This window comes from Lycium barbarum, chromosome 7 (genome assembly GCF_019175385.1).
Source record: "Lycium barbarum isolate Lr01 chromosome 7, ASM1917538v2, whole genome shotgun sequence".
Classification (NCBI taxonomy): domain Eukaryota; kingdom Viridiplantae; phylum Streptophyta; class Magnoliopsida; order Solanales; family Solanaceae; genus Lycium; species Lycium barbarum.
This window is the reverse complement of record NC_083343.1, coordinates 107,866,576-107,879,983: the sequence shown is the minus strand read 5'-3', so window position 1 is coordinate 107,879,983 and position 13,408 is coordinate 107,866,576.

Below are 13,408 nucleotides of genomic sequence, written 5' to 3'. Positions count from 1 at the left end.
ATTTTGTCAGTCTATCAACAATAACCCATATTGAGTCATACTTCCGTGGAGTACGTGGTAAACCTGTAATGAAATCCATATTAATCGCTTCCCACTTCCAAGTCGGAATCTCCATCTCCTATAGTAACCCACCAGGTTTCCGATGCTCGATCTTAACTTGTTGGCAATTTGGGCATTGAGCAACAATTTCTGCTATGTCCCTTTTCATACCATCCCACCAATATAAGCATCTGAGGTCGTGGTACATCTTTGTTGATCCCGGATGAACAGAGTAACGGGCGTAATATGCTTCTCCCAGCACCTGTTGCCGCAGCCCCGCAACCTCTGGTGCACATATTCTGCCTCTATGTAGTAGCACTCCATGAGGCGTAATCTCGAACGGAGTATTCTCCTTTTTAAGAGCTATGTCTCTATACTGTGCCAGAACAGGGTCCTCATATTGGCGTCGCTTTACCTCTTCCATAATGGAGGATTCAGTAATTTCTCGGACAGTAACCCCAGTGTCTCTAGAATCAGCCAAACGGATTTCAAGACTAGCTAGCTGATGAACCTCACGAACTATTTCTTTCTTTCCTGGCTGTACGTCCGTCAAGATGGCCATAGACTTACGGCTGAGTGCATCGGCTACTACGTTGGCTTTCCCAGGATGATATAAAATGTCAACGTCATAATCTTTCAGCAACTCTAGCCACCTCCTCTGCCGTAAATTCAGCTCCTTTTGCTTAAAGATGTACTGAAGGCTTTTGTGATCCTTATAAATATCAACATGAACCCCATATAGGTAGTGCCGCCATATCTTCAAAGAATGAATTACCGCTGCTAATTCCAGGTCATGAGTAGGATAATTCCTTTCGTGCTGTCTGAGCTGCCGGGAGGCATAGTCTATTACTTTGCCATGTTGCATTAATACACAACCTATCCCAACACCGGAGGCATCACAATAAATGGAATAACTGCCTGGTCCCTCAGGGAGAGTCAGAACTGGAGCTGTAGTCAACTTTTCTTTCAGTAATTGGAAGCTTCGTTCACAAGCATCCGGCCACTGAAATTTAGTCTCTTTCTGAGTTAGCTTCGTTAACGGTGCTGCAATCGAAGAAAAATTCTCCACAAATCTCCTATAATATCCTGCTAACCCCAGAAAACTATGTACCTTGGTAAGTGTCGTCGGTCTCGGCCAAGCCTTTACGGCTTCAATTTTCTGTGTATCCACCTGAAGGCCATCAGCTCCAATGATATGCCCCAAAAATGCCACTGATGTCAACAAGAATTCATATTTAGAGAATTTAGCATACAATTTCTGGTGCCAGAGTACCCCAAGTACCGCCCTCAGATGATCTGCATGTTCCTCTTCCGATCGTGAATAAACCAGAATATCATCAATAAAGACAATCACGAACATGTCTAGGAACGGTTTGAATACCCGATTCATCAGATCCATAAATACTGCTGGAGCGTTAGTCACCCCAAAAGACATCACCCTAAACTCGTAGTGACCGTATCGGGTCCTGAATGCATTCTTTGGAATATCTGTCTCTCTTATCCGCACCTGATGGTAGCCTGACCGCAGGTCTATCTTCGAGAAACACTTAGCACCCTGCAACTGGTCAAATAAGTCATCCATTCTAGGGAGGGGATATTTATTCTTTATAGTCACTTTGTTCAGCTGTCTATAATCGATACACATCCGTAGCGATCCATCTTTCTTTCTTACGAACAATACCGGCGCTCCCCAAGGTGATGTACTGGGTCTGATGAAGCCTTTCTCTAACAAATCTCTCAGCTGCTCCTTCAATTCTTTCAGTTCCGCAGGTGCCATTCTGTAAGGAGGAAAAGATATAGGCTGAGTATCCGGCAGCACATCTATCGTGAACTCTATCTCCCGTTCCGGTGGAAGACTACTGGGACCGACTGAAGGGTGAGTGCCTCTGCTTTCGTATCATGCACATGAACCAGATGATAGATATACCCCTTCTGGATCATCTTCCTGGCCTTGAGGTACGAAATAAACTTACCCCTCGGTGATGTTGTGCTTCCTGTCCACTCTAAAATTGGCTCTCCTGGAAATTGGAAGCGAACTGCCTTCTTCTGACAATCGACGTTGGCATAACAAGAAGCTAACCAATCCATACCCATGATAGCATCAAATTCAATCATATCCAGCTCTATCAGATCCGCTTTAGTGCAATGGTCACATACAACTACCGGACAATCTCTGTATATTTGCCTTGCTATAACAGAATCTCCTACTGGTGTAGCTACCTTGAACGATTCTATCGGTTCAAGGTTTATCCCAATTTTACTAGCAACCAGGGGGGAGATATATGATAAAGTAGAGCCTGGATCTATCAATGCATATACATCTCGTGAGAAGATCAGCAGTATACCTGTAACCACGTTTGGCGACGCCTCCTGGTCCTGTCGGCTAGCCAAGGCATATATGCGGTTCGAAGGACTGCTAGAACTGGAAACTCCGCCACGACCCCTACCGCGGCCTGCTGGTGTCGGCATACCCTGCCCCGTATGACGCATAGCTATAGAATAGGAAAATGAACCAGCAACTGACCTAGTGGGCTAGGCTGAACCACCTGGACTACCCTTAAATGGGCACTCCCTCATAACATGTCCCTGACGGCCACAAGCAAAACAGGCACCCGTAGCACGATAACACTCCCCTGGGTGAGGCCTCCCACAGTAAGAACACCGAGGCATGGGTGGCCTTAACTGACTGGAACCTCTGCCCACCTGCGAACCCGAAGCCCTGGAACTTTGACCAGCTCTTGAATATCCCGTGCTATCAAGTCTCTTACTAGTAGACTGTGGGGGTGCACTCCGTGCTAATTGAGAAGACTGTCTAGTATGCAGTTAAGGCTGCCCGCCGCGAAACTCCCCGGAATAACCAGCTGATCTAGCCCTCTTGGGCTGGCCCCTGTCATAATCCCTGTCGGGCTGACGCCCTCTGTGTTGGTCCTCCATCCCCTGTGCATACGCCTGCACCCGAGCGGTGTCCATCCCTGGCTGGGAAGCTACTGCCATGCAGTTATCAACCAGATAACGATCCAACCCCATCACATATCGATGCATCCTATCAGTCATATCAGCTACAATAGTGGGTGCATACCTAGCCAAGGAGTCAAACTCTAGGCTGTACTCCCGAACGCTTCTGCCCCTCTGTCTCAACTGTAGGAATCTGTCAACCCTAGCTCGCCGCACCTCGGGAGGAAGAAAGTGGCCGAGAAAGGCCTCTGTAAATTCGGCCCACACCGCAGGGGGAGCACCCTCTCCCCTAAATAACTCCCAGGACTCATACCAATTAACGACCACATCACGCAACCGGTAGGAAGCCATCTCGACAGACTCAGTCTCAGAGGCTTTGATTAGCCTCAGCGTACGCTGCATCTGTCGAATAAATTCATGGGGATCCTCCTCGGGCTTTGACCCATAGAACTCCGGAGGATTACAAGTCAAGAAGTCACGAACCCTTAAGTTGTCATGTCTATCCGCATAATCACCTCCTGGTCCAGGCCTGCGAGCCTGCCCTGCTACTAATCTAGTTAGCAACTGTACTGCATCTCTCATAGCTCTGTCCTCCGCCCCTGGCTGAGGAGCTGGAGGCTCAGGTGCGGGGACCTCAGGGACTGGCGGTGGAGCCGCCCCTGACCTGGAGTTGTCGCTGCCCTAGGCTCCTCTGGAAGTGGCGCGGTCGCAGAGCTCGCGGACTGGAGCACAGCCTTGGGCATGATCTGGGCACGGGCTCTGGTAACTCTCCTAGTCTGGCTAGTATCCCCCGCTACTGATTTGCCCTTCTGGGCAGCGGTCGCTTTCTTCGGAGGCATCACTGTAAACATAGCAATTTATTACAAAGGAACCATCCTGATAATACAGCTTAATCGCACGATCTAAGATCGAAGGAAAGGTAACATCCTAAATGTCCTGTAGCTTCCTGTTTATAGATGTGGTGCACCACACACTGATAAACAAGACTCTACTAGACACGGCCTGTAGACAATCCGAGGATAGACCGCTCTGATACCACTTTTGTCACGACCCAACCCTATAGGCCGTGACTAGTGCCCGAGATGGACACTCGTATATGTTTACTAGCCAAAATCTACTTGCGTTTAGCATATTAAGGAATTTCATACGTGCAAGACAATATATCATTTAGATCGTTACTTATGATATCGCACACAAACCGGTCAGGTTATCGTAGTGTAGGGAAATGCCAAACGTAGACCATATTAATATAACCGGACAATAACGACCCATGACCCACATACATGTCTACAGGCCTCTAAGAGTAACAACAACATCATATGACGGGACAGGGTCCCGCCGTACCCTGAAATAGTCATATATATATGTATGTACAATAGAAGGATCTGTACCAAAAGTATGGGCTCCGGAACAAGGGAGCACTTCAAAGTAGCAGGATAGATGTCCTAAGCTGGCGGGTCACCCACGTGAGCGTCTGTACCTGCGGGCATGAAACGCAGCCCCCGAAGAAAGGGGGTCAGTACGGAATATGTGCTGAGTATGTAAGGCATGAAATACAGTAAACAGAGCCATAATCGGACAAGAAATACAATAAAAAAGTAAGTACATTATCCAAAATACCAAAATGCTTACTCTCAAAACACAAATCATGCATGTCAACGGAATACGTCACATCCGGCCCATTATGGGGCTCGGTGGACAAAACATGGTCGTCACCCCGTCACTGGCGCCATAACACATCATACTCCAGAATATGGAATAACTCCGTAACACATCATACTCCAGAACACATCATACTCCAGAATATATATACATATATAACGTATCCCGGCCCTCTAATGAGGGACTCGGTGAACAATGCAGAGGAGTACGCACGATAACATATCCTGGCCCGGGCTCAGTGAAGGACATATTGAGGCATCCACGAGGAGAGTAGTGAGAAACTATATGCACACAAATCAAACTTTAAGACTCAATAGATAAGTACACAAAATGACACTTGAAGGATCGTAAACACGTTTCGGGTCAATCCGAGTTTGCATAAGAAAGTTATGACCATCATTCACTATAGAACTCTCTACGAACGTTTTAAAGCAATCCGAGACCGTCTACGAAAGTTAGGGACATTAATACTTATAGAACTAGTTTTTTGTTTTTAAAAAAAAAAAAAAAACTCTTTATGCTTTGCTCGTTATTCAATCGTACATTAATCTCGACTATACTGAGTGTACTCATATCAAGAGGTGAATCAGAATCGTAAACGAACTCGGAATTAAAGAGTGGAGTTACCCCAAGGTGAGTGTCATACCCTACTTAACTCTAGGACATGCCAAAAGAAAGAAAGGGTAAGCCTTACATACCTTGCCCGCTTCCTAAGTTAATCTGAACATAAGTCCCGGCTTTCGCAAGATCTACAACAATATTAGTAGATACCAAACATTAGCTATAGACACTTAAGAGTCCAATCCTAAACTAACACTTCATTTACAGAAATTTCGGCAGCATTTCCCCTGTAATTACAACCAACCCCGAGAATTTAACTCGGCCAAATCATCGACAGCAATACCAACAACCATATTAACAACTTTCACAATCAATTTAGAATGCATTCTAACTTTAGTAACTCTTTTTACATAATTCAACGGCATTTCATTTACATTCATTTTACCCACATACGATCAAGTCAACATTAATGCTCACACGTTCAAGTACTAACCTAAGACCTTTCAAACCAAACTCAAGAACACTTCAAACAATCCGCGCAATGACCAAAACAGCCCAACCAATGTACAACACCACCCGAAACCTCACAACACCACCAAGGACAACAACACATTCTTTTCTTCCGAATTCATGAACTACACTAACAATCCGCACGTCAACAACATTATTCCCATGAATACAAGAAATGATATAAACAATCACGTTAGCTTCTAAAACAGCCCCCAACGGTAACAACTTCAACTTAAATCATTAACTTTCATTTTCAACATAGAATCCATAACAACAACAACAAAAAATACTAAATAAAATTATTTCATCACTCCTACACAACACACACCTACACGGCCCAACACCAACACATAGGGTTTCATGAATTTCACTCATTTCTACATACTACAATATGCACAAACCACCCATAACATATGAGAAAGGAGATTAAACCTCACCTTTTTCCACTTATCTTCTTACTTGGCTAGGGTTGTAAATCGCCACAAGGAATGGTTTGATTACTCCAAGAACTACTCTACGTTAATAAGGGCCTTCCAATTGGTTGGAATATTAGAAGAAAATAATTTTTTTGATCAAGATTTGAGGGCTTCAATTTTTGGCTACCATGGCCGAATGGTGCTCTTCTTTTTCTTCTCCAAGTTTCTTCAAACTTCTTAAGTTGAAAATGATGAATAATGATCTTACTTATCTTCCACTCTCTACATATATAATTCTTCCAAGTGTACCATGCCCCGCACATGGCTTGGATCAACTAAATTTGGCCAAGCCATGGGTGGGAGCCCACTGCCTAGTCACACGGCCACTTGGCCTTTATTTCATGAAATACTAACTTTCCAAAATTAATTTTTAACCCCAAATTTTCTTAATATTTCATACCAATGAAATCATAAGCAACTTATGCCTTAAAACAAAATCGGGGGTTACAAGTCTCTACCTCATATCCCGAAATAGTCTTGTTCTTAAATTATCATGGTTAGCTCGGATTATCCCAATGTACAAAATACGGAATATAAGAAGTGTGGCGCGCAACATACCATAAACAAGACTCTACTAGAAACGGCTCGTAGACACTTCCTAGAACTGAACTGCTTTGATATAACTTTTTTCACGACCCGACTAGGGGCCGTGATGGGTACCCGGGGCTAACCACCGAGTACCACTCATTCAAATACTCATTAAGCGTCCTTTTATCAAATTCACACTCAAATCATAAGAAAATCATTTTTCATTTGAGAACATAAATACTTTTATATATATAAGGCTTTCGGCTATCAAAGTAATATATATATATATATATATATAATAGCAACATAGTGAGACCATATAAGCCACACCTACGTATCTACGAGCCTCTACTGGAGTTTTAGACATAGAGACGAGACAAGACCCCGTCGTGCCCAAGATATACATATATACACAAAGGAATGGTCAAGACACCTCCGGAACAATAGAGTGCTCTCAAGTCAGCTGGTAGCTCCTACGAGTCTGCATTAAGATCACCTCTCTGTCTACCTGTGGACATGAACACAACGTCCAAAGAAAACGGATGTCAGTACGAACATTGTACGGAGTATGAGAGGCATAAATAATAATAATAATAATAATACGTCAATGGGATAAAAGAAGCATTAAATAAGGAGAAACTGTATCTGACTGTCACTTATAAGAGAAACAACACATGCTGGCTTACTTCATAATCGTCATCATATCATATATGCATAAATGTATAAGCTGCCCGTCCATATAAGTACGATGTGATAATCATTAGCCTGCATCTAGGCCTCCCTCGTCCGGGTTACCATCTCATACCGCCCATTAATGGTGTTTACCCATGCCATCTAGACATGGTATATACGCTGCCCGCCTTCGCGGTTTTCGCCGGGCCATATAGACATGGTATATACACTGAACTCTAGAATCTTTACAATTAAGCTCAACATCATCATTATTAGACTCATAATTTATCTTTTATCTCATATGGCTGTTCATGAACATAGACTCTTAGCTTTCCGGCATGTAGAAGATTCATGGAGAAGAAGGAAAAATCATGTCATAGGATTCATGCCATAGAAATAAAGGACTAGCCTCACATACCTTTATCGTTTAAATAATATATCGCTTGATTGTTCTCCTTCAATGTCCACGTTTTTACCTTCAAGAGAATTCGCATTAACGTTAGTTAATCGATTACTTAAACGTACTTACTAAAGCTAAAGAAAATTGGGCAGCATTTCCTTTGCTTCTACTACTTTCCCGATATCATATTTCAACTCCCAACGTCAATAATAACATTCATAACGTGATTACAATCTCAACATATCAAGATTCATGATTCATATTAATCTACTATTCACAATTGCCGCTAATCTCATCTTTTGTAATCCATTATCCATTTTCTTCCATAATCCAAGTGCTTCAAATTTTCCTTACCTTAAACAACATGGAAAAATCATAAAACTCACCTTTAAATGCGTAGGAACGGGTTTTGGTTGACAATACTTCACTTGAAGAAAACTCTAGCTTCAACTTCCAAGGAATTGCTTGACTCTAGCAACCCCAAAGAGCTTCCTTGCACTCTATTCACTTGAATTTATGGTATGAACCTTTGATTCCCCTTTGATTTTTATGTTGAAGACGTGTATGGAATATTCTAGAAGTTTGGAGAGAAGTGGGGAAGTGAGGAGAATGAATATAATGAAGTAGGATCACATTTAAATACTTGGAATAACTCAGCCCGTTGGGACTTATACGGACCACTTATACGATCCGTATAACATTATACAGTCCGTAAAGGTGTCCGTGGTTCACGACCATGGAAATTATTGTCGATGTTGGGTTATACGGACCATTATACGGTTCGTATAAAGTTCCACGGGCCGTATAATTTGGTCGTGTAACTCACAACTTTTCTGAAGTTGTCGTCGTCGTTTCGTTTGATCTCCATTCCTTATACAACCTTCTTAACACTTGTTTAATACTTCATTAATGATCTAAACATCCCTACAAATCTTCCTCAAGGCCTTGCGAAACAATTCTTAATGCAATAATTTATGAATCCTTTCCTAAACCCCACTTATACTCCACTTGCCCTTACTCATCCTTATGCTTGTCAAATCATATGACTTCAAAATCTTAACGTATGCATTCGATGACCACTAATTATCCCTCTTATGGTCTTAAGAACGTCCTGTTATCCTTAAGCTCACAGTGGTTCATTCACTACATGACGACATGAAATTTCCAAGGTGTAACATTTAGGCAGCATTTCCTCTATTTCTCTCCTTTCACCATATCATAAAACAACTCCCAAAGTATACTATGAACATCCATAATGTCATATTCATGTAATTATATTCAATTTAACATCAATTTCAACCAAAATCCCCTTTTTAAGTTTGCACCATAGTCATCTTCCTCACTACCACATCCATGGATTCTCCACTTTAATCTTTTCCTTTCTAAGGAATCACTAAACCTGTACATCCATAAAACCATATAAATAAGGTGAGAAACATACGTTATTTTGAAGGAATCTCTCCTAGCTCAGCTCCCTTGAAGATCAAGTTCACTCCTACTGTGCAAGGGATCAAGAATAATCACTTTTCTTGGATTACCTTAGGGTGTAAATGATGATTCTCTCTTTATATGGTTATGGAAAGGTGTAGAGTGGTATGGAACCTTTCAGAACTCCTTGGAAGTGTCTATAAATGTAGAGAAATAAATGGGAGAAGTTAGAAATGAACTTAGGTCGTTTGGGATCAAAAAAGGTGGCATTTTCGCCCCTCGACCAAGTTGGCGGAGAGTATGTGACCTTGCACACTGAGTGTGAGGTTTCACATTCACCCCACCACTTAGGGGAGGTTCTGGGCAGTAATCCCTCCCAATTTGGGGAGTTGACGCATAGTGTGTAGCTCAGCACACTCAGTGTGCGGGCGCACACTGACCTATTTTGCCCGATTTTGCGTAATCGTGCTCCCTTTGATTTGTTTGACCTCCAATCCTTATGAAACCTTATTGGCATTATATAACACTTCATTTACCATCCAAGGGTCCTATATCTATTCTTAAAAGTGATTTTAATCAAGGCTTAACTCAAATGATGTGAAATTCTCCCAAACAAGACTCTACCTTAACTTTCCCCGACGAGCTTTCTTCTCTTGTCTTAAATGTCTTTGGAATCTTAATTATATCTATTAAGTATCATTTCTTAATTGTAGGGTATTCATGTTCACCCTCGACTCACGTTAGTCCACTTATCATGCGGACAACATGAATTTCCCCCAAGGTGTAACAACGGCCTGGTGAAACACTAACTCATAACACATAGGATTGATACAACAAATAGTCTCAACTAGGCCAACACACCTCGAGATCTCTTGCTCTCTTTCCCACATCGCATTATACCTTTGTCGGGTGTAAAACTCAGACCTGATCGTTCACTCTACTAGACACAACTCTCTAACTTAGCTCAAGCTCCAATTTTTATATCTCCGTATTCAAATTTCCCTCACAACTGGTCCTCGAATAAATAAATTTCTTTTGCTCGAATCGTCTGATTTGATAAAACCGTAACTCTGAACTTGATCATTAGGCCCCACAAACACTTTCTCAAACAAACGCAATCCTTTTAAACATGACCACAAACCATAGCCCATTCTGAATTGGAAAGATATTCTTATCTCGTGAAACTTTCCTTCGCACTCGCTAAAGCCATTTCCTGCACCGCGATTTCTTAGAACACCTGAACACTACAAACCTGATACCATGACTTACTCTCCCCAGAAGAATCCTCGATTCATCTGAATTCTCTACACAATTCTATCAAACCTGATCTTATTGACAGCCAACTTGGCTAGTTTCAGGTCTTCTTAAACCTTCAAAGCACAATATAAGAACCATACCATTGAATACCTCACCGAGCAAAGTCCGTCGAAACCCAACTGATCGCTATAAAGACCTCTCGCACAACACTTCCTCCTTAAATCTGTACTAAGCTCATTGTATACCATTATTCTGTCCAAATAACTATTCTCAGAAAGTATCATCAAATTCACTAGAATACCTTGACAAAGCTCGGTAAATCTGTCATACCTCAAATATGAGCCGAAACACTTCCGATCCTTGGATATCTTCCTGGAAGGATAATCATAGACCTTTAAGCTTAACTCGAACAATGCTGACCCTGAATGAATGCACAACTCTCCAATATCACCAATACTCAATAGAACTGACTTTGAATTTCGAAACCAATCACAGTTATACCACGCATCGAAAATCCTGACTGTCACCCTCGATTCCATAAGTCGAGTCCTATCTAAGCGGTCAACTTAGTGTTGAAGACCTATACCTTATGGTTTAAATCTCCATTCTTCTCCACCTTTACCTGATTGAGATGGTTTGAGTTGTGGCAAATCCATAGACTTAAATTAATTACTGACCCAGATTCTATCAAGTCTGAAATAAAACTAGCAGGGATAATTAAACCTAAAACAAATAGTTAAGTATACAAGTATGATTAATAAAATCATGAACCAACTGGTTCCTAAGTGATTTCAATATCCCAAAAATGACCGACAGGTTATGAATTAACTCATCCTAGATAAGAAACTGAGAATCATGATTAATAGATCTGCAAACCATCTGATGTGAAACTAAATAAACAATTAGACATGATCAAAAAGGAATCATAAACCCTTAATCTTATTTGACTAATTTAAACAGGATCAGGGCAGGTTGATAGAACTGTGAACTAGTTAAGGTGAAATCAAGTAAGCACTTTAGACATAATCAAATAGGGACCATAATGACAATACACAAAGGTTGAACTGTGTTATCTTAAGCATAACGAACCAAACCAAATTCATACTAATCTATATGAACAAATAGACTAGTATAGACCTAGGGAAACAATAAACATATGAGCATGATAGTAAGCTACATTGCACAGTGAGGCTAAAGTAGACTTAAACTAATCTCAATACTAACAGAAACATTAACATAGAATAACCAAGAACTTGAATAAATAAATTACATAATAGAACTACACTAAACTAAGAAGATATGAACACTGAAAGCATGAATAAGCTAACTAACACTTAACCCCCTAGCTTAAACATATAAATATAACAAACGACAGAAAAAATAAATGGCAAGAATGAAAGTATACCTTCTATTAGCGCAGCCCTGTCGAGAATGGGTTTGGAGATACTTCTTGCTCCTTAACCACAACCTCACCCACACCAAACCACACAAAGAAAACTAATATCAATTTTTTTTACGTAAACTCAAAAATTGAAGTTTCAAAGCAATTTTTTGCCAAAACATAAAAGGAACTAAGTTCTTTTAGCGAATATATGTGTATATCCCCTTTTTTTTGTATTTTTAAAAATGTGAGTTGGAGTTCTTTATATAAAACACCAAATTGAAACTCAAACCCTAGAAAAATTAATGTGAGACTGAACTCAGCACCGTGAGTAGTGTCCACTTCCTCAACATTCAAAGGCCAAGGTTAAAGAAACACAACACATGAAGGGTCAGAGTTAGGCAACATCCCAACGGATCCATTTGGTTCTGGACCAACCAATGAAATTTGAGAATTCAAATTCGCCTTGAGACAAATCCGTACTCGTTGACCCCAAGTTATCAGAAAAAAGTAAAAAGGGAAGAGAGATGTACCGTGTTTGGGCAGTGTTTGGTGAGAGAAGGGAGAAACATTAAATGCATTGCTCGATATAGTCACACCAGACCTAGTAAAGGTGTGGTACGCTTGTAAACTTGCCAGAAATGGAAAAAATGATGTAAGAGAGAGTCCATCACCTTGTGGCGGCGCTAGGGTTTTCAACGGAAACATTGGTAAATAATAAATGACCCCTAAGGGGTTTGTTTGGCTGAAGGAGGGAGTATATATGTTTTGTCACTTGGGTTGGGTCTGGCCCTATTTTGGGTTGGACTCGGTCAATTCTGAAAGGAAATAAAGGGGCAGCCCATTGTATACATATGTATACACGAGATACATATCTGTATATGTATACACATGTGTATATCTGTGTATACATATCTATGCAAGGGGAGGTCAAATGAATTTTAACAAATAGCCATATTTTAAAGTTGTCATTTAATTGACATTTCAAATATAGCTTTATTAAATCTAACTAATCAATAAAATCCAATTTTGTGGAATATGACCTAATTTCCTTAAATCATGAGATTGATCTTCAATTAAGGTCATACTTAAACTAACAATTGATTATTTCAATTGTAGCACTTCTAGCCATACAAAAAGCAATTTACGGATTTTAACTACAATTAGACACGTAATTAATTATGATAAATACTAATTTAGGAATTGAGGGATAAGAATGATTAATTCATTTAATTAGCCAAATTCCTTGAATTAAACAGAGTAAAAGACTTACTAATTGACAATTTAATAATTTAAACAATTAAATGATTGTTGTAAATTGCTTTTTCTCTTGGTTATTTTAGCAAATGTCATAATTATTGCAATAAATGGGTAAATTAATTTCTAAATGATCATAATATTATAGGAATTATTTTACCAATTAAGACTGGTAAAATATTATCTAAATAATTTTATAAAATCATTTGACTTCTAAAAAAACACATTTCACTCTGTTTGATATTCAAGGATTCTGGGTAATTAAAATAAATTATGGGAGGT